Consider the following 22,722-nt stretch of genomic DNA (forward strand, 5'->3'; position numbering starts at 1 on the left):
ATGTAAAATGTATAAACATATACATAGTAAAGTAGCGATAGAGTTATGTTACGTTCATAATTCTTTATCAATCAGCATATTATTGTAAAAAAACTGGGTCGATTGTGCAGTTTCTGTTGAAACGTGTAGTATTTGCAATGTGATAAATGTACAATGCTTTAATGCGGAAAACATTACAACAATATTTCATCTATAATATGTATTTTATTTTAAACTAGCGGTCCGCCCCGGCTTCGCACGTGGTACATATTTACGTTTTCTCTACATAAAAACCATCCTCGTACTTCAAGGAATATAATAAAAAAAGAATTATCGAAATCGGTTCAGCCGTTCTCGAGTTATGCGCTTACCAACACATTTTGCGATTCATTTTTATATATAAGACTAGCGACCCGCCCCGGCTTCGCACGGGTGCAATGCTGATACATATATACACTACAGAAAAACTTTTACGTTATATATAAAAACATAGTGGCCCGGCCGGCCGGTACCGCCGCAAACGGTACGTCCCGCAATTTTTAAATCTGTAATATCTTCGAAAATATTCACTTAAATCATACGGTGTAAAGGGCCATATAGATCTTAGATATTAAATGAACAATTAATTCAAGGTATTTAATTGGTTAAGGATTAATGCTGTATTGGTTAAAATCGCTTCGAAAATTAGCCATTATTTGTCGTAAAAAGTAAATGACAAAAAAAAGTTATTGTGGGTTATCCATAAGAGATAGACATATGCCATCGCGGACTTTTCTGTAGACCTTTTCAATGTGTACAATACTTATTTTGTAAGTACATTATTTATTTGTAAGTACATTATTTTGATAAAACTCGTAGGGTTCAGCCTGCGTTTGCAATGTAAGCGGAAAAAATGTAATTATTTACGACATCTCATTAGAAACCTCAAAAATAACAGTACTTCTCCACTATTTAATGGATGTTATTATACACATAAACCTTCCTCTTGAATCACTCTATCTATTAAAAAAAACCGCATCAAAATCCGTTGCGTAGTTTCAAAGATTTAAGCGTACAAAGGGACATAGGGAAATAGGGACAGAGAATGCGACTTTGTTTTATACTATGTAGTGAAGAAGATATAGATAATTTGTCATAAGGAAATTGGTATCATTTAATAATTATAAAATGAGCAGCAAAATTGCGTCAAACAACAAATTTTCAAGTTAATATGATTAACAAATCAAATTAAATTTATTATTTTATCATTATCCTGGCCAATATTTGCTTTGGTGATAGAAGCGTATTAGCAGTACCAAAATTATCATAATTATAACATCATTGCCATGTTCGTCTTTGAAAAACATAATTTCTTATGGTTATGATGTTTTTTTTTAATATAATTTGAATTAGCAAATTATACCTACTTAGAAAAAAACATTTCACAACACAATAACTTTCATATATATTCCTATTCGTATTTATATTTGTAGATGTTTCATGAAAATAATATCGTGTCAAATAACAGACGCACGTTTTTTTTGGAAATTGAATTTTAAGAAGTTAAAAATAGTATTTTAAATTTTTCTTGAAATAAACTATCACGTATATAAGTATCAAAATAAACAACTACAATAGTTTCCGCTTGTACCGCTAGGTGGCGTACACCGGCCAATAGCGCCATGTACAGTTGAATGTTTTCATCGAGATACAGAATGCCGTTGCGACTTGCGTAACGGAACACGAAGTGGTTGTAACACCGCTACTAGACACTAGATGGCGCTTGTATGACTGTAGATATAAAAATAACTGTTGTTTTGACTATGTATTAATAATTAAGTTAACAGAAATAAATATGTAATGTGTATTATGAAATGTACATTGTTTTATACATATAATAACAAATAATATTTTTTTTTATCTTAAGCATATAATGCAGTACATATTTGGAGTTGACTTTTGTCACTAGATGGCAGTGTGTGTTGTATACTTGTATGAATGAAGATAAATATTGTACAGGTATTCGTATTGTTATGCCGGTATGTAGCAGTACAATTATTCGAGGAAATCGTCGTTTGTCAATTTGAGTTTAAATGGTGCATAAGGTTAAATATTTACGCAACCAGCTGCATCGTATTATGATGAGCGACGTTACCTTGGCGATTACAAAAAGCGGTAAATTGTGGTCCATCGATTACCGAACGTGCAACCGGCGTAACTGTGGTAACTGCATAGTATAAAGAGAGAAGTAGGCCTACTCCCGGCGATAAGGAGCGCACGGTACCTAAACTCGTGAGGCGCTGGGTTGTCACCTTGTCACATTGATATTTCAAATAATTGTATAAACAAACATCGACCGCTCACAGCAAAGGCACAGCCATCACGTGACCGGTACATGAGTAGGAACCGAGCGGCGTTGTGTGCGTGCGTCAAGCTTGCGTACGTACTTGAACGGGCGTGGCAAAGCGCTACGCGTATATTAACGGCGCGATTTACCTTTGTTCGAAGATATCTTACTTTTCTCTCTATACTATGTCTGCGGTAACTGTCAGCGGGCGGCCATCTTGTCCGGTTTCCCGCCAATTGGATGATTGCGCGGGAGAACCGGCCGGCTCGTGTCAAGGTGACGTTTGTATTATTTCGCTTCACCTTTGGGATTTTAAGGACGCATATACAAATTGACGCGCATCAATTTTACGTTTTGAGTCTTACTACTACACGTGCACGGCTCACACACACAGCGAAATGCGAGAAACGACGAAATTATGACTAAACTGACACGACTTGATAATTGAACTTATTTTTATTGCCATGTTTTTTTTTTTAATTTACTTTGATTTGTTTGTAACGTTGAATGGTCACAAAAGTAGATACCATTTACCTAATTTCATTGGACAGTGATTGATTGGTAAACAAGTACTTGCCAAAGTGTACTTCGAAGACGGCTACTGGAACTAATAGACGAGTAGAGCTAGGTATGCCGAGTTTGGGCTCGTTTTGTTAGTTACGTTGAGACCTTACCTCCGGACTTGATGGAGTGACCTGAAGGTGTACTTCGAAGACGGCTACTGGAACTAATAGACGAGTAGAGCTAGGTATGCCGAGTTTGGGCTCGTTTTGTTAGTTACGTTGAGACCTTACCTCCGGACTTGATGGAGTGACCTGAAGGTGTACTTCGAAGACGGCTACTGGAACTAATAGACGAGTAGAGCTAGGTATGCCGAGTTTGGGCTCGTTTTGTTAGTTACGTTGAGACCTTACCTCCGGACTTGATGGAGTGACCTGAAGGTGTACTTCGAAGACGGCTACTGGAACTAACAGACGAGTAGAGCTAGGTGTGCCGAGTTTGGGCTCGTTTTGTTAGTTATGTCGAGACCTTACCTCCGGACTTGATGGAGTGACCTGAAGGTATACTTCGAAGACTGCTACTGGAACTAATATACGAGCTGAGCTAGGTGTGCCGAGTTTGGGCTCGTTTTTTTAGTATATAATTTTGTTGTGGTATCAAATGCAAGTGGGTTTTCGAAAACTAGAAAGAAAATACTTTTATTTGGCACATACATATACTACTGATAGGTACTTGCAAATACTTTTTAAGTTCCAATATACTGAAACATTACTATAAATAAAATGTTGTGTGGTTTTATGAAACCACGGTAAAAGTGAAACTGTTCGAACGGTTCCGAACACTGCTTTGTGTAGCGCATGTCGCGTGCCGAGTAAGTATACCTACTCGGCAGCCGCGATACACGCGACATGCGCTACACAGACCAAAAAGTTTGAGACGATGTAATAAAAGTTTCACTTTAATAAAATCTATCAAAAATCTTATATCATACGTATATAATATGTATCTTTATTTATATCTAACTAGCGACCCGCCCATGCTTCGCATGGGTGCAATGGCACGGCCGCGGCGGCCGGCCGGTACCGCCGCAAACGCTACGTCCCGCAATTTTTAAATCTGTAATATCTTCGAAAATATTCACTTAAATCATACGGTGTAAAGGGCCATATAGATCTATATTAAATGAACAATGTATTTAAGGTATTTAATTGGTTAAGAATTAATGCTGTATTGGTTAAAATCGCTTCGAAAATTAGCCATTATTTGTCGTAAAAAGTAAATGACAAAAAAAAGTAATTGTGGGTTATCCATAAGAGATAGACATATACCATCACGGACTTTTCCGTAGACTTTTTCAATGTGTACAATACTTAGTACATTATTTTGATAGAACTCGTAGGGTTCAGCCTGCGTTTGCAATGTAAGCGGAATAAATGTTATTATTTACGACATCACATTAGAAACCTCAAAAATAACAGTACTTTTCCACTATTTAATGGATGTTATTATACATATAAACCTTCCTCTTGAATCACTCTATCTATTAAAAAAAAAACCACATCAAAATCCGTTGCGTAGTTTCAAATATTTAAGCGTACAAAGGGACATAGGGACAGAGAAAGCGACTTTGTTCTATATGTACTATGTAGTGATGATAGTGATAATATAATGTATCTATCTATTTATAATCAACTAGCGGTCCGCCCTGGCTTCGCCCGTGGTACATATTTCGCAATAAATATAAAACATAGCCTATGTTCTTTCTCAGGGTCTAAAGATTATCTGTGCCAAATTTCATCAAAATCGATCCAGTAGTTTATGCGTGAAAACCATACATACATACAAACCTTTCCTCTTTATAATAATACTAGCGACCCGCCCCGGCTTCGCACGGGTGCAATGCTGATACTAAATACACTACAGAAAAATTGTGAACGTTGTATAGGTATAAAAATATAGCGGCCCGCTCCGGCATCGCAATTCGCACGGGTATAAAATACATAGCCGGGCGGCCGCAAACGCTACGTCCCGCAATTTTTAAATCTGTAATATCTTCGAAAATATTCACTTAAATCATACGGTGTAAAGGGCCATATAGATCTATATTAAATGAACAATGTATTTAAGGTATTTAATTGGTTAAGAATTAATGCTGTATTGGTTAAAATCGCTTCGAAAATTAGCCATTATTTGTCGTAAAAAGTAAATGACAAAAAAAAGTTATTGTGGGTTATCCATAAGAGATAGACATATACCATCGCGGACTTTTCTGTAGACCTTTTCAATGTGTATAACTTACTTAGTACATTATTTTGATAAAACTCGTAGGGTTCAGCCTGCGTTTGCAATGTAAGCGGAATAAATGTAATTTTTTACGACATCACATTAGAAACCTCAAAAATAACAGTACTTCTCCACTACTTAATGGATATTATTATACATATAAACCTTCCTCTTGAATCACTCTATCTATTAAAAAAACCTCATCAAAATCCGTTGCGTAGTTTCAAAGATTTAAGCGTACAAAGGGACATAGGGACATAGGGACATAGGGACAGGGAAAGCGACTTTGTTTTATACTATGTAGTGATGATGCCCCTTTGCGTTGTAATTTTATAACTCAAGAACAGGCTCACCTATCCAAACAAAATGTTTAGGCTTTTTTCAGACTATTAAGTACATGGTTTATGTGAAGTTTGGTAAGGTAGAGTAGTGTATAGTATGGTAGAATAGGGTAAAGTAGTGTAGAGTAGAGTAGTGTAGGGTAGGATAGATAGGGTAGGGTTATGCAGGGTAAAAGACAAAAAAATGGATAAAACTCAAGAAAAACAATTCTTTTTAATTAATTCTTAGTTTTCATTATATTACTATGGCAATTTGATGAATGTTCCTGTAGTTCCATATTTCTTTTGAATCTTGGATCGGTCAATTCTGGAAGGAGGCTGTTCTTATAAAATCGAATTAAATGTGTCTTCATGTTCTCCTTCAAAAATTGATCGTCATATCTTTCCGGTTGCCCTTCGGGTGTATCATCACGACTACCTTCACGTAGCTCTAATCGTCTATTAGTCCCAGTAGCCGTCTTCGAAGTACACCTTCAGGTCACTCCATCAAGTCCGGAGGTAAGGTCTCAACGTAACTAACAAAACGAGCCCAAACTCGGCATACCTAGCTCTACTCGTCTATTAGTCCCAGTAGCCGTCTTCGAAGTACACCTGCAGGTCACTCCATCAAGTCTGGAGGTAAGGTCTCAACATAACTAACAAAATGAGCCTAAACTCGGCATACCTAGCTCTACTCGTCTATTAGTTTCAGTAGCCGTCTTCGAAGTACACCTTCAGGTCACTCCATCAAGTCCGGAGGTAAGGTCTCAACGTAACTAACAAAACGAGCCCAAACTCGGCATACCTAGCTCTACTCGTCTATTAGTTCCAGTAGCCGTCTTCGAAGTACACCTTCAGGTCACTCCATCAAGTCCGGAGGTAAGGTCTCAACGTAACTAACAAAACGAGCCCAAACTCGGCATACTTAGCTCTACTCGTCTATTAGTTCCAGTAGCCGTCTTCGAAGTACACATTCAGGTCACTCCATCAAGTCCGGAGGTAAGGTCTCAACGTAACTAACAAAACGAGCCCAAACTCGGCATACCTAGCTCTACTCGTCTATTAGTTCCAGTAGCCGTCTTCGAAGTACACCTTCAGGTCACTCCATCAAGTCCGGAGGTAAGGTCTCAACGTAACTAACAAAACGAGCCCAAACTCGGCATACCTAGCTCTACTCGTCTATTAGTTCCAGTAGCCGTCTTCGAAGTACACCTTCAGGTCACTCCATCAAGTCCGGAGGTAAGGTCTCAACATAACTAACAAAACGAGCCCAAACTCGGCATACCTAGCTCTACTCGTCTATTAGTTCCAGTAGCCGTCTTCGAAGTACACCTTCAGGTCACTCCATCAAGTCCGGAGGTAAGGTCTCAACATAACTAACAAAACGAGCCCAAACTCGGCATACCTAGCTCTACTCGTCTATTAGTTCCAGTAGCCGTCTTCGAAGTACACCTTCAGGTCACTCCATCAAGTCCGGAGGTAAGGTCTCAACATAACTAACAAAACGAGCCCAAACTCGGCATACCTAGCTCTAATCGTTTATTAGTTCCAGTAGCAGTCTTCGAAGTACACGTTCAGGTCACTCCATCAAGTCAGAAACTAAATATGAAATTTATAATCCCATAAGTATAAAATCTATAAATAAAATAAATGCGTGAAGGATCAAGTTTATTAGGTGAAATATTTTGTATTCGTACAGTGATCTTTTCGTAAACGAGGAGCTGCTTACAAGCGTCACAGTGTCTACTCACAACGGCGGCTGAGCGCAGACTAATCACTAAATTACTATAGTCCTTTTCATTTAGGATGATTCCTGTGACACTTCATCGTGTTCCGAATTACGTATTTTATGTTTAAAAAGTCAAAATAATTTTAGTGCATAATATTTTTATTTTATGGCGGCATTATTACCAAAAATATAAAAATGAAACATCTTAAGCTTATAAATCAAAAACAGTATTGTTTAGTTTAATATAATGAAAAATAAAATAAAATAACACAAAAATATAATACCTACGCAATTCGTGTACATGAAATGGATCGTTGAAAAATCATAGAGTTGGAAAATCATATAATCGGCGCCCATCTTGTGATCGTTTGTCAATCGAGTCAATCGTCTGTACGAGTACGTCAGCCTTGTATACAAGTTGCATTTTTATATTGATACTTTACGTGGTATTCTGTTATTTTTACTAATTGTTATTGCTGACTTTTTGTTGCTGTTGTTTGCTAAGCTTCCTTAGTTAATTGTTGACGAAATGCCGAAAAAACTAATTTTGGTACTTTATTCAAATCGATTTCATTTCCATATAGAATATTATCGATTATCGGAAACAATTGATACGATTTCAGTAACCGACATCTCTACACGTGTCAAAAATCGATGTGTCACAGAAATCATCTTAGGTGGAAAGGACTATAAAATATTTCATTACAAATTGTGTTGCAATAATTCAAGGTAGTGACAAATAAAATAACCCTTATTTCAATGCAATAAGTATCACGCGTTACAGCTAAATATGTGAAAAAATAAGATTTGATTTTAATTTTTTTCTCAGCCTATTTGTAATATTTTGATAGTTTTATCTAGTACCTTTTTGAGTTAGACATGTCTACTTACTTAAAATATTTTTAAATAAATCAATTTGTTTTATTAAATACAAGAAAAATGTTCGTTTATTCAGCACGATATTGTCAATTTTGGGTGAAGAGGCAACGGAAATTATTTTTTTCAATATTATAAACCAAAATTTTCGACTAAAAATATAGTACCATTTAAAGATTAAGGAGTAATCTATTTATGGTAATTATTAGTTAAATTTGGTTTTGTACTATTTCGCCGCAAAATGCACCGAAAAACTGCGTATTTTTGTCAGATTCGTAAACGCGTCCTTAACGTTGATTGTTATGGTATGTGTGTACTGTGTAGTGGAGAATGTTAATTTTTATTGTTATTGTGTCTAGTACTTGTATACTTACCGGCCGTTTGATTGTCAATTGATATAATAAAACCAGTTAAACTTGAACTTGTTAAGGTTTGGTTTGCATTTGGTTTGAATTAGTTAAGCCGGAACTTATGTTATTTGTAGTAAGCATTTGTAATTTAATTAATGAAATCATGTACATTCTTCCTCATAAATTTTTACGTTTATTTACGTATGTATGTACGTACTTAGAATAACCTAACTGTGCATCGATACGCCTAAATGTTTTATCAACAATACATTTTATGTACATTCATTCATATTTATTTCCCCGATCCTTAGAGAGCCGAAGAGCCGATATAAACACGTAGGGCTCAAGTTAAATCGATTATGTTTAACGTCTGAGGGAACCCAGCTACGTTGGAACGGCGGTAATCGAATGTAGGGCTGCGAAAATGGTATGTTAAATTTTATGAGGTTGCTTGAGGTGTATTTGATAAGAAATACTTTCTGTTTAGGAAAAAAAATAATTTCAATTTAGTAATTTCGGATTTATTCCGAGTCATTTCTGTTGACTCTAAGTCTTACTACAAGTTGTCTTAAAATAAAAAATACACGTTTCGTTCATTACGTCATAAGGTTTAGTTTTTACTTTTTATTTATTTTTAATCTTTATTGCATACAATAAATACAAATTTTACAAAAAGCAGGACATTTGATGCAAAAGGTGGTTTTATTGCTTATAAACAATTTCTTCCCAACAACCTTTTATAGTTAATTAAAAAATTTAATCATATATCGGTAAGTTTAACCCTTTAACGCGACAACCATAATTGTTATACACACATACCTACTCATTTCACCTTTGATCATACAGAAACCCTGATTGAGTAGCGCGTAAACTAATTCCTCTCAGTTTCGATTCGACATTCCCTTTGATGTTTAATCGATACTTAAAACTTCTGGATAATTGTTTAGGTGGAATTTGTGTTTAATGATAGTCCTAGTTTAGTTATTGTGTTATAATTTTAAACCTAAACATTTAATTTTTTTAGAAATTGGAGATTTTAACGGATTTTAAACGCGATTTATTCATTATGTATATTATTATCACGATGTTTCGCACACTTTGCAGCGAGTGTGGTCACGGGGAGACTAAGATGTTATACGTCTTATTATACGTTTTTTTTTTCAACTAGGTATGCTCATTTTGGAATTGACTTGCAATCATTGTTCTCTATAGCATTTGGATACCAATACTATATACCTACTTAATTGAGAAAAAATATGACGCAATCATAAAGGTATTATACTTCTTTAACCGTATTGCTTTACTCAAATAAATTATTCAATAATAAATTCATACTGACCGGTTACAGTCTTATTTTGGAAGTCGGCATATAAGCAAGTAAAAATATGTAGTAACTAGTAAGGTATGCGAAACTGAGAGAATCTCAATGAAATTTCATGTGAGTAATGTATACTGTAATTATTCGTTATTACGTAAATCGCATATTTCCTCCATACACGGTGAACACGTGTGCCAACATGATCGCATTGGCCTATATATGGGTTACCATAAATGCGTGATTCTTTAATTCCTGACACTAGATGGTGTTGAATATCATTTTTAATTTACTTTGAGCTTCTACTATTTATTGCGTTCCACCAAAACCAAATTGTAGTCCTATTTCTATATGCATAGAAAACGAATTCTGCCGGTGTTGTAGTTGAACAAAGTGTTCAGTGAAAGAGCAAGTATCAACTTTACGGATTACTAATTTGATGACATTATTACAGAATTTAAAAAAATTAAAGCCAACCCTTCAAGAAAGCAAGAATCAGCATTTATGTCATCTCATATATCTCAGAAACTTTCTTCCTTGTGCAGTTTAAATTACTGCCTCAAAAAATTCCGCCTACAGTCAATTGTTACTATCACGGCATAAAGGAAATCACACTAGCGCATAAACATCGTTAGATGAACACTTATCGTTGACAATGTTGACACCCCATGTTCTATTCGTGGACGTGGACCCTCCTTAACCTTGAGGCTCGTTAACGGGTTAACTGGATGGATGAACTTATATAAGCCCGGTAGTGAGATGATATGGTTATGAGGAGATTTGTTTGTGTGGTTTATGATCTCTGGTTGCATTGTAACTGTTTGATACAGTTCACCCAGAATACAGGTAAAGGTGTGGAATGTGGATGATATGTCTAACCTGTGCAAGAAAAAAATACTATACTTATACAATTTGGCTTATGGAAGGTACAAGGTATTTCTTTTTCTTTCAAGGCATAATATGTTGATATGGAGTTTGTGTTTTAGAGAAGTTACTTATTAAATCGTGGCATGATGAAGCGAAGCAAATAGATAATAATGTGCTTCATTCAAAAAGCTTTTGTATTCGTATATAATGAGTACTAAAATGATATAAAAATCTAATTAAGATGATGAATAGTAGGTAATACATGCTTTGATCATGGAAATGTATTTATAAGGAATCAAAGAGTAACGAATCAAATATATTTTTGACTCTGGAATGAATTGTATGACATAAAAGGTTATGAAAAAATTCAAAAAATTGCTTATTAATAAAGCGATGCCACTCAAGTTATAACACAGAAGCTATGGAACATGAAAGCAATGCAACATCGGCGAATAGAATTTTAATTAACGGAATATTTTTCAGGCGTATGCTTTAAACGACGGAGGTGAAGCATTCTTCGCTTTTTTGTGTTCGAGCTCTATGAGAATCTGGCGGCGGATATTGACTGGGTAGTGTAGTAAAGGCAAATACAGTAAAAGCAATATAAAAGGGGATAGTATGATGTATCTTCGTACTTGTCAGTATGTAGATTAAACTCGAGAAACGAGACGAGATAAAACTGATACTGTCTGGTGAACTGAAATAGTATGTATCTTGTGATCACATGATAATTTCGGGTTATCCCTTCTCGATAAGAAAGAAATATTATTGTATATTTGCACTATTCATATTATTGTATCTCTTTTATGTTCTTTGCAAAGAAAAAGTAATGCCCAGCGTTCAATTACCGTATCACTTCGTCTTCATTCATTTGTAAAACTTACAAATCAATCTAAATACTACAAAGTTACGTTTTACCCGCATGTTCATATTGCCATATTGACTAGTCGATATTTAATTAACCGTAGCTAGTAGGAAGTGGGAATGAATTTTGAAGGCTCCGCTCTGTTGTGCTTGGCACTCGACCAAATTGCTTTCGGATCATATTTGATACGATGCTAGCGGAACTGTCCTCGAGGTATCGGAAATAATGAGGGCACAAAAATTACGGGAATATAATGTAGCAGTTGGTGTCAGAAGTGGGATGGTAATGGGGATTTTAGTATAAATTTTGTGTATGGTAGAAGTATCACAGTAAAGGATGGTGTGCCAGATATAGTGGTGAAATGATAGTAGTTCTATGTTTATGTTAATGAGCAAAATATTTGAAATATATCACACTTGCAGGATAATTTTTACAATTACAGCAAGATCAGATAAATACTATTTAAAGTCTTTTGAAGCATGTCTTTAATACCTAATACTTTTTATCAGGGGTCTATTCTCCGTAAAAGGTCAGAATGATTTAAAACAGTACTATGACAAAGAACCGTTTAGATCTAAGATGTACGACGTCTAGGTATTTTAATATTCCGTAAAGGAGCACAACATTATTCCACCTGACGTTCGCAACGAAGACAAATATTTTGATACGCGACCAACTTCACGCCGGTCGCGTATTCTTATCACGTTGCAGTTGAATCGTGCCAGACAAATGCAGTTTCGAATTGTTTGCTAGTCTGGTGAAAAGATTGGAATGGCAAGGATTTGAAGACGTGGAATTGATTTGAGCTTCTTGTTTCGGATTATGTACGGTTGAGTTTACATGTCTAGTTCTTCTTATATTTAAATTTCGTAAATAAATATGTTCTATTTATAAATTACATTTTACAAAAATGTTTCGAAACATCACCTATACCTATAGGTTATCTACCTATAGGTATAGGTATAGGTACCTAGTGGATCTAATGCGGTAATTTGTATTTCAGAAGCGTCGATGTGATTATATTATTATGTTTTAAGGGTAAGGTGTATTGATATACTGTTGGATTCTTCAGTTACATTAATGTAAAGAAAATTAATACAGCGTACCTAATGCGATCACACTATACCTGTTTGAGTGTGAACTAAACGCAAAGGCTTCAGCGGAGGTAGTGAGGCGGTTCTGAAATATCGATGAAAGAATATGGTAACTTTATCGCTTCGAAGTTAGTGCGATCAATCCGTCGTTATCCAACTGGTGGTCAAATTATTTCGATGAATGAGTAGGTACCTATCGCTGCAAAGTTAGATCGATCCATCTGTCCTTCTCTATAGCCTATCCTCTCGACTCGTTGCAAAATTCAGAGTGGTCAATTTGACGTGAACTGTAAACAGCGCGAAGGTCGGAGACAGGATGGCTCCAATTATTCACTGGAGTGGCTTGATGGGGTGCCGATTGGATATCTAACTAGCGTTGCGTAAAGGATGGATTTGTTTTTGTTGTTTTGTTTGTTTATGTATTGATGTAATCGGGTGATTAATGCTGGTTCTATATAATAAGTATTCATAAACAGCTAATATGTAGAAAGATTTAAGAAATTGTTTGGTAATATGTTAGACCAAAATGGGTATGTTCCTAAAGGAAACTACAGCTTATACATGTGTTTATTGTATTATTATGTATTATCAGAGGAACTTGACAGATTGATACAGATTGCTCTAAATGTTGAAAATAATTCATCTTTCTAAATTACTTATCCACCACTAAAAGCATTAATATAATTGTAAATTCCTCGACACAGTAAAATGTTAAAGTGACGCGACGCCCTTTTGTTATTTGCTCTCGGAGCTTTTTAATTTATGTAACGAAGACAAATGAAGCTCAGCATTATGGCACAGTCGGCTACTGTCCATTAAGATGATTGAGCTGTGTGTTAAGTAATGATTTGTTGTACCTAAGATGTATTTATGATCGTTTACTTGGGTCTTAGCTAAAGCTATATGAGTGTGCTATATGAGGTAGGGAATTTAGTTGCTATTTAATACGCGTAGTGAGTTAGTGATCTCGAAGGACCAAAGTTGACAAACTATAAAATTAAAAAAACATATTTTAATGACGTAGATATTTCATTTTATTGAGGTAGATATATTGAAGTAGGTATGTAATAAGAAATTTTTGAATGTGATATATTAATATTTGGTGGATATAAAAATATTATTGTCGTTTTTAATAAAAGTAATATATAAATCAATGAAATGATTGTTATAATTATTATGAAATTAACTTTCAAAGAATTTATACAATAATAGCGTGTATGAATTTATTAAATTAATTATTCAAGTGATATTAAACTTCAATTGTTTAACTAATATGGCTTAGGGCCGATTTTTCAATGCTTGGATAAAACTTATTCGTCGAATAATGTATAAAACTACCACTTTAAAAACGTATTATAATTGCCCGTATTTGACAGTTTACGTGACATTTTAATATTATCGTGTAATACATACTTAATTGGACGGATAAGTTTTATCCAAGCATTGATAAATCGGCCCTTAATATAATAGATAATTATTACCTATTAAATAATGTATAGGGTACATAATCGATTTAAATATGAGGTAATGCGAGTTTTATTACAATTAAAAGAAATGAATTTAAAAAAGAAAGTAGTGTAGCGCGGACGTGCGAGCAATCGTGACTTCCGATACAATTGCGTGTTTTAAATTAATCATGCTAAAAACGTAAATGAAATATTTTTATGTTCCAGTACAATTTGTACTAGAACCGAAATTTAAAAGTGTCTTTAGCATAAAACAATTTAACTTGAGGATTAACACGACAGCGGAATGTTTTTCACTTGTACTGTGCAATAAATTTCGACTCGAATAATAACAGTGATGAACACGTCATTATGTACCTTCTAAGTAGACTGGCTAATAATCTACGTAATTTCCTCTATTGTCATCACAATCAAATACCTATATTTTTTCCCATTTTCGCAACATTTTTCATTGATTTTCATATTTGTTGTAGCGTAATTGCCGATTGGTAATGTCTTTTCAATTCGTACATTGCAATTGTCTTTCTTGGGATTAACGTACAAACAAAAATTTCAACTTTATAAGTATGTATAAGTATTAAGTATAGATTCTCAAAGCCTGTGTGAACGTTGAACACGATATAAGTAGACATCCAACGAAGCGAACGCAAGCAAATTGGATGAGCATCACAAAATGTCAGCAATTAACGCGCGCTCGTTTGTGCTGACTCGATTATACGTGTTTGGTGATTCGATTGTGATGAAATTTTATTTTTATTTTAATGTTGTTAAGGTGGTGATGTTAATAAGTACCTTTTGTATAGAGAAGGTTCTGGAGAATGTATGGAAGGAGAGAAGAGGTTTTTATAGGTCGATGTTTTGTGAAGGAGAAATGTTGTTCTATATGTTATTTGTTTATTTCTGTTAATATAAAATGTTATTACTAATTAAGTTAATACGAAGAGCTACTACTGATCATACTTACTTACTAGAGTGGCGCAGGGACCCAAAGTGAGTCTTGGCCTCCGACAATAAGAGCCTCCATTTGACTCTATCCTGCGCCATCTCTGCATTTCTAACATTTTTCGAATAAGTTAAGCTATATTATGATAGCACTCAACCGAAGAGGAACCGGGGCGATTGACTTGTGTCATGACCTTCTACAAATCTAAATTATTTGTTTAAACAAATTGAATTTAAGAATATAATATAGCGAGAAGAATGCTTTTTCATTTGTCTAATGGAATCACGTACATTTTAATACAAGCTTTAAAGTTTTTCATACGTGATATGCTAACATATATTTCAAAGAATACCTATATTCATTATTCAAATTACTTTCATATGTATTAAGAAAACTTCACATATAAAGTGCCTACCGTTCAATCTTTTCTTGATATTATATTAAAAGAGTAAAAGTGTTTCTTATCAATAATATTGGACGCAGGCAACTGTACATGTAAACAAGTAATGTAAACAAACAAACGATTAGCTGATATATCGTCCGATAGCAGACGGGTTTGACGCCGCCCGTTTATATCTCTGGTCGATGTGTAAATATACTGGCTGTGTCTCGCGGTTTTACATGTATAAGCCCTATTGGTCTTAACGTGATGGTATATAGGCTATAGCCTTCCTCAACTATCTAACAGTGAAATAATTTTCAAATCGGTCCCGTGGTTTCTGAGAATAGCGCGTTCGTATGAAAAAACTTCTGCTTTATATTGTTATTGCTTAGTATAAATATAAAGACGGGATCGATGTCTGTACATTGAAGGTGAACTAAAGTATTCATATAAATGTTATTAGTGTTATGTCGGTTCGTGTAACTTTGCCAGAGACATGATGATGATTGATTTATTATACGAAAAGGGTACACTATACATACCTACTATGGATATAATTGAAGTAAAAATAAATGTTTTGTTTTGAACAAATTCTAGGTTTGAGTGCTAATCGAAATTTTGATTGAGCTTTCACAGTTTTGTATTGCAGCTGCATAAAAATATGACGCGAGTTTTATAAAAATGCGCTATAGTAGAGCAAATTCTGTTTGATCTCTATTCCATTACATTGCTATATGAGACAGAGGTCATATTATATTTGTCACGTTTAAAACGAAGTGAAGCAAGAATATAATAATATACAAGTGAGATGTATGATTATAATTTTATTACTGGCTTTTCGTATCTTTCAAATTCAACCAATTATATACTAAACTTCATCGAGAATCACTATATCTTTTAGATAAATCGCATCAAAATTCATAGCGTAGTTTCAAAGATCTATTATACTTAGGGACAGAAAGACAGCGGGAAGCGACTTTGCTTTATATTATCAATTATGTAGTGATTTGCAGTAGCAATATTGCGACCGTTAAGCATACGTGATATAATTACGTGCAGACTGGTAAGATAAATATTTCTATATTACATACGAACGGATATAGAGATATATGTACCTACATGAAATTAGAGAATTACACAAAGGAACATGTTGTAAGGAAAATGTAATGTATGCTTCATTTATAAGACATTTTGTATGACAAAATCAACATACGATCGTATTCTGAGATCCAATACCTACTCTTGGTTGTTTAAAGACAATGAATTCGAATCAGTAAAAGTACATATCTTCAAAATATGTATGATAGCAATAACGTGGGGGCGCCCTCTTTAAGAATATTTAGAGGAACGATTCAAGAAAATGTAAGCTTTTGCAATTTCATTTTAAACTTTAATAATATTATCGATATGCTTTCCTAAAGGCAAGCTTGCACACGGAGTTTGGTGAACAATATTTGAATGGAAATAGCTCGTAACTTAAGAGCAACGAGATCTAAACACTGGGGCGTGGCATTCAATGTTTGGTACGGAATTCGGGCGTGTGCCGCACGGACCTTCCGCGCGCCAGCAGCGTCAGTCGCGTACTGAGGCGTTGGCGTGTTGCACGCGCGTTCCATACTCGCGATTTCAAATTTCGAACACGTGCTTCTGAAAAAAAGTGTTGTGAGTGCAGACTGTGGAATCCGTTCGAACTGAGTTCGATCTGTTTATTTTTTTTATGACAGTGAAGTGTAGTGTCCTTCCGACCAGTCTTTCATGAAGACCGACTCGAGAGTTTTAATATACAAGTGTTAAAAAAATATAGTTTGTGGTTTGTATTACATTTGTATCGTTGCGATCCTGTCGGACCGGTTCGTGCGGTTGTTATTTATTCGTACACGGATTAACGCGTAATGAAATTATATTTCATCTTTTAAAATCGAATGTTACTAGCGTGCGATGCGTTTCGTTTCATTGAGTTTCATTTATTGACGAAAAGGTCTACCTTATTTGGTATTTGCTCACTGTATCTTATCAACGACGTAATGTCTGTATTATCTCTGGTTTATGTGTACACAAATATTTGTCTATGGCATGTCCTGATAACAGCTATAAATGGTAATATTTTGATCTTGAATCAATATGATTTGTTGTATTTTTTAAGGTTATTTTCCGGGATATGTATGAAAACACGATTAAATGGGAAATTTCATATTTATTTGTCGTTATATTACTGTAACTTTGCTTAAATAACTGAGCCTATTATATAAAAGTGTTAGCATTAAATTTTACATCGAAAATTTTCTTTCATCTCGCTGAATCAACGAATCTTTATATTTATTTTATAGTTGAACTTTTATAAGTTTAATTAAAAATTCATTTTGCAGGGAAATCGTTGCGAATTATAAAGCTCTTTCATAAGCTGTTCAAGGCATTTCCCATTTAGATAACTTTAAATTATTCTCAATTAAGTTGATTAATAAGAGGCTATACGAGAAGCACGTGGAAATTAATAAGCAAACGTTTAGTCATTAATTACTTGTGTACTTAGACTTACTTAACTGTGCTAATTGGTTATATGCACATACATACACACAAACATACATGCATACGTATATGCATGTGTGCATGTGGGTACCTCGGCCTAGTTGGAAATTGAATTAAGTAGTATGTTTTGCATTGAAAGTAGATCGATTATGATTTAGATATGTGTAGTGATAATTATAGATATACTGGATTATCTAGTCTAGATATTGGTTTAAATGAGGGAACGTGATCAGTGGGTAGGATTGATATAGAAAATTGCTACGATTATTATTAATATCAAGAAGGAGAAATTTAAAAATAGACTTTTCAAATCTATTATTCAATGAGAGGTCACTTCCTGCTGCTGTATTATTTTACTGTATAATTACCAACGGTTAAACGTAGGTCTAAGGGGTAGGTAGGTATACTATCTTTACCAAAAATAACAAACTAAAAATGAATACAAAAACAGAGTATTAAATTAATTAAAGGAATGTTTTGAAAATAATACCAACATACCAGCTCGCAAAACGTATTATAATGTACCTATTGAGCTGTGAAAAAAGTTGTGCAGAAAACAGAAATCAATAAGTGACATATCACACTAGCGGATTGCGAGCGGTTTCAAAGCGGAGCGGGTGCGCAACGAATACGTTGCGGGCGCGCAACGAACACGCCGCGGTTGCGCAGCGAATTCGTTGCGGACGCGTGGCAGATGCGCAACGTTTACGTCGCAGTCATGTACACTCATTAACAAAATGGAATCCGTGCTGGTTGTTACTTATAACTTGTGATAGTATAATAATTATGAGATCATTATTTTTTACGAGTTTCATAACATGTTAATGTTTAGGGTATTGTTTTATCTATTAAATCTTGGTCGAAATGCAATCAGATAACTTAATTGCTCATTAAGAAAGTTCATTAGTGAAATAAATGTTAAAGCTCCTTAACTAAAACAGGGCTATCTTATTATTAGATAATTAATAGCAGTGAATAGAAAATTTTATCAAGCAACCAGCAACTCACTATCACTTTGCTCATAATTAGGTTCACAAAATCTCTTTATAACATACGTTGCTATGGGATAGATTATACTGGTCAGTCGTTACATACTTTTGGAATGTATGGTACATTCTAAAAGTCCTAGTAATTCAATTTTATAGCACCTTTTTTTAACAACTCCAGTTGTTATTACATCTTTAGTTAAGTAAGTGCATTTCCACAGTACGGTTAAAAAATTGAGTGCTACAGAAACGATGGAAATATTGAATGGAAGTTAGGCAAGGCGGAAGGGCTGGCTTTTGTGCGAGAGTATACAAAATGACGCGTCCGCAACGAATTCGCTGCGCAACCGCGGCGTGTTCGTTGCGCGCCCGCAACGTATTCGTTGCGCACCCGCTCCGCTTTGAAACCGCTCGCAATCCGCTAGTGTGATATGTCACTAATAGTTTGATATACAATGGAAATCGAATGGTCTGAACTCCAAAACAGAAATTAGTTGAGTAACTAAAGCGCTAAATTCAAAAGGACATTATGCAGAAATTCTGCGGAACGCGGTGCAATTGGGTTTTCCTTTCCCTATTTCTAATAGGCAATAATTTGTAAACTTTGTAATGTGAAGTTTGGGAATAATTAACACTAACTTTTGCTCGTGGCATCGTCTATAAAATAAGTATCTACATATGTATATTAATAAATGATCATAAGTATGTGTAATGTGTATCTAAATACATTAATTAAAGATGCGCAAGGCTTGTAAGGAAAAAAAACACGCATGTGCTTATTTTAATTGGAATAATAGTATGTGCGCAATCAATGCAATAGGCTATGTTTTATCGTTTATTTAAGTAAAAAGAAAAATGTGAGCTTAATATAGACTAGCAGGTACGTATACAACAACGTCGTGGAACAAATAAGATTTGTTTTCGGCGCGGCGGTCATAATAAGATTTCCTTTTGAAGGTGGAAAATAAGGAAAATGTTTTATACAATAAACAGTTATCTCTATCTCGATTATTCTAGAGCAAATGTTGTGGTTTAAAGTTAGAAAGAAAGAATCGGACAAAACTCGAACAAGTCAATAGAAAAGAATTGTGTAGTTGAGAAACGTTTGTAGTTGGAGGGATTTATTTTGTTTCGTTTGTACAAAGCTAAGGTACAAAAGCTCACGTGTACTAGTTTGAAATTTATAGAGAAATGTTTATTTTGAGAGAACTGAGGGGCTTTTATAGTTTTCTTTGCGAATTATTAGCACAGAGGCGTGTTAATTTGAATGATTGTTTTGCTGAAATAAGACTTCAGAATTAGGGTAATGTATACATATAAAACATGTTTTAAAGAGAAAAAAAAACGGTGCAAGGAATTTTGGACTTTATCAATGACTAGCTGCGCTTCGCGGTTTCATCCTCACCCGTTTAGCTCCGCTCCTGTTGATCTTAGCTTAATGATATAATATAGCCTATAAGCCTTTCTCGATAAATGGGCTATCTAACACCGAAAGAATTTTTCAAATCGGATTAGTAGTTCCTGAGATTAGCGCGTTCAAACAAACAAACTATTCAGCTTTATAATATTACTAGCTTTCCGCCCGCGGCTTCGCCCGCGTTTTCAAAGAAAAACCCGTTCCCGTAGGATTTCCGGGATAAAACCTATCCTATGTCCTTTCTCGGGTATCAAAATATCTCTATACCAAATTTCATGCAAATTGGTTCAGTAGTTAAGGCGTGATTGAGTAACAGACAGACAGAGTTACTTTCGCATTTATAATATTAATAGTATGGATAAATAATATCAATATATCAATGATTTCTTATTATCAGTTCAATGTTCACAATTATTGTATTGGCGATAAATATGACATTAAAAAAATAAATTATTTAATAACTGTACACCAGTCCGGAATACCAGGAACACATGAATGTATAAGGATCGCATGTTTATATCTTGATCAATATTTATCGTGATGATCGGCGTCTAATTCTGTATGTGCTATATGGTCGTATGCCGTACATGGAGGACGCATTAGGTATGCTAAGCGGCACCTCCTAATGCCCGTGGCGGCCATTTTGAATTACAATTGAGGGTTTTAGTGACTGCGTTTGTGCTAGCGTTAAGTGTGAATATGATTGATATTTTTGATTAATCTATGATAGGGTAATCAATTGGTAATTTATTTGCAAGGTTTTGCGTTTGCTATAGGTATATTTTGAATGATGTGGTTTCTGCTATGGATGATATACTAGCTGTGCCCTGCGGTATAAAACGCAGTGCTCCACTCCTGTTGATCTTATCGTGATGATATATAGCCTTATAGCCTTCCTCGATATATGGGCTATCTAACACCGAAAGAATTTTTCAAATCGGACCAGTAGTTCCCGAGATTAGCGCGTTCAAACAAACAAACTCTTCAGCTTTATAATATTAGTATAGATTTCATAGTAGGTATGTATAGATACAATTCGGTCGAATGTTATAATGTAGTTTTTTAGCAATTGAGTCTTTATAGTGACAAGGTCGAATTTACAGAATATCCTAGAAATAATGGATTCAAGTCAAATAAGTTTAAGCGTGCATTGTCAAGGCAAGGTAATTGATAACATGTTTAAATTAAATATGCCGACACAAGAGAAACATAATGATTGATGATATACAAACATAAACGTTATGTTTGTCCAATATAAGTGAACATATTTCCTCTGGAATAATATTATAAATGGCGCGAATAAAGTCGACGTCGCGGTTGGTATGTTGAGTTTAAAACATTTTTAGTCAGTACAAAAAACTAATCATTTTGGATACGAATACGCGCGCCTATATTCGATCTTTGCTGAGACAATAAGCTAGATTTTCATTCATAGTTCTAGTTTCATTTCTAAAGAAAATCTGGAACAAATTACATGATATAGTTTTAATCAGAAAGTCTGTGAGATAATTGAATTGAGGGGTAGGGGAGAGGTTATTTTGTAGCAAACTCGGGAGTCGGGAGGCGAAATGAAAAGCCTTGTCAGAACTCAGAATACAAAGTGTCAACTGTGTATGGTTATAACTTCGGCGTTTTCAACAGATTGTATGTATGGTTTTTAACACGCTTTTATTAGCTTCACCTGTATGTTTGTATGTAACCGACTCCTTTAGACTCGATTTTAACCCACTTTAAATTTCTAAACAGACATATTTAATTCAAACTTTGTACACTTATTAAGGATCGGTGACTATACAATAATTTCACGATTTTAAGCGTGTTTTTTTAGTTTTTTATGCAATATAAATTATTAATAAAGCTTTTATAATTATTAACAACTTCGTGGGATAAAAATTAAAAAGGTATAGTGACGATTAAACTAGTTAGTTACTATGTGCGGGGGTTATTGACCTTCATTTTTTTGACGATAATAAACATTTGCATAATGTGTGAACAAAAGATTATATTATGTTTATTTGTTACGTGAGGTAAATATTACTACCTATAATTAAGAATATGGGATTTAGGTAAATGAAAATGTTAGATACATATTTTTCTTCTTACTGGTAACTATACGTTATCTATACTTAATAATATATTATAGGAGAAGAGAAAGAAGAGTTTGTTTGAACACGCTAATCTCAGGAACGATTTAAAAAATAAATAATAATTAATTAATTATTTAATTTTTTTTATGGTCCGATTTAAAAAATTCTTTCGGTGTTAGATAGCCCATTCATCGAGGAAGGCTATATGTATAGACTATATTATGTATATCATCACGCTAAGAGGAACAGGAGCAGAGCTCTGCAGGTATGAGGTAAAACCGCGGGGAACAACATGTTCAAAACTTGTAATTCATTAGGGATAATGTACCTGTGTATAAAACTAACGTAATACTTGATTTAAAGTAAATATTTATAAGCTACGATACATATTATACAGTAGAGTTAAAAAC

General features: G+C 34.5%; 1 protein-coding gene across 2 annotated transcripts in view; it reads left to right on the forward strand.

Annotated features, from left to right (window-relative positions):
* Positions 1-16,865: 16,865 nt before the first annotated feature.
* LOC149896897 (serine/threonine-protein kinase MARK2-like) overlaps positions 16,866-22,722 on the forward strand; it is a 162,413-nt gene continuing 156,556 nt past the window's right edge. For both annotated transcript variants that reach the window (XM_090117105.1, XM_090117106.1), the window contains exon 1: positions 16,866-17,106. The gene's annotated coding sequence lies outside the window, so the exon portion shown is untranslated. The remainder of the gene's footprint in view (positions 17,107-22,722) is intronic.

Source organism: Colias eurytheme, chromosome 27 (genome assembly GCF_061535395.1).
Source record: "Colias eurytheme isolate Ceu_HAF_F1 chromosome 27, ilColEury1 Martin Lab GWU primary, whole genome shotgun sequence".
Lineage (NCBI taxonomy): Eukaryota > Metazoa > Arthropoda > Insecta > Lepidoptera > Pieridae > Colias > Colias eurytheme.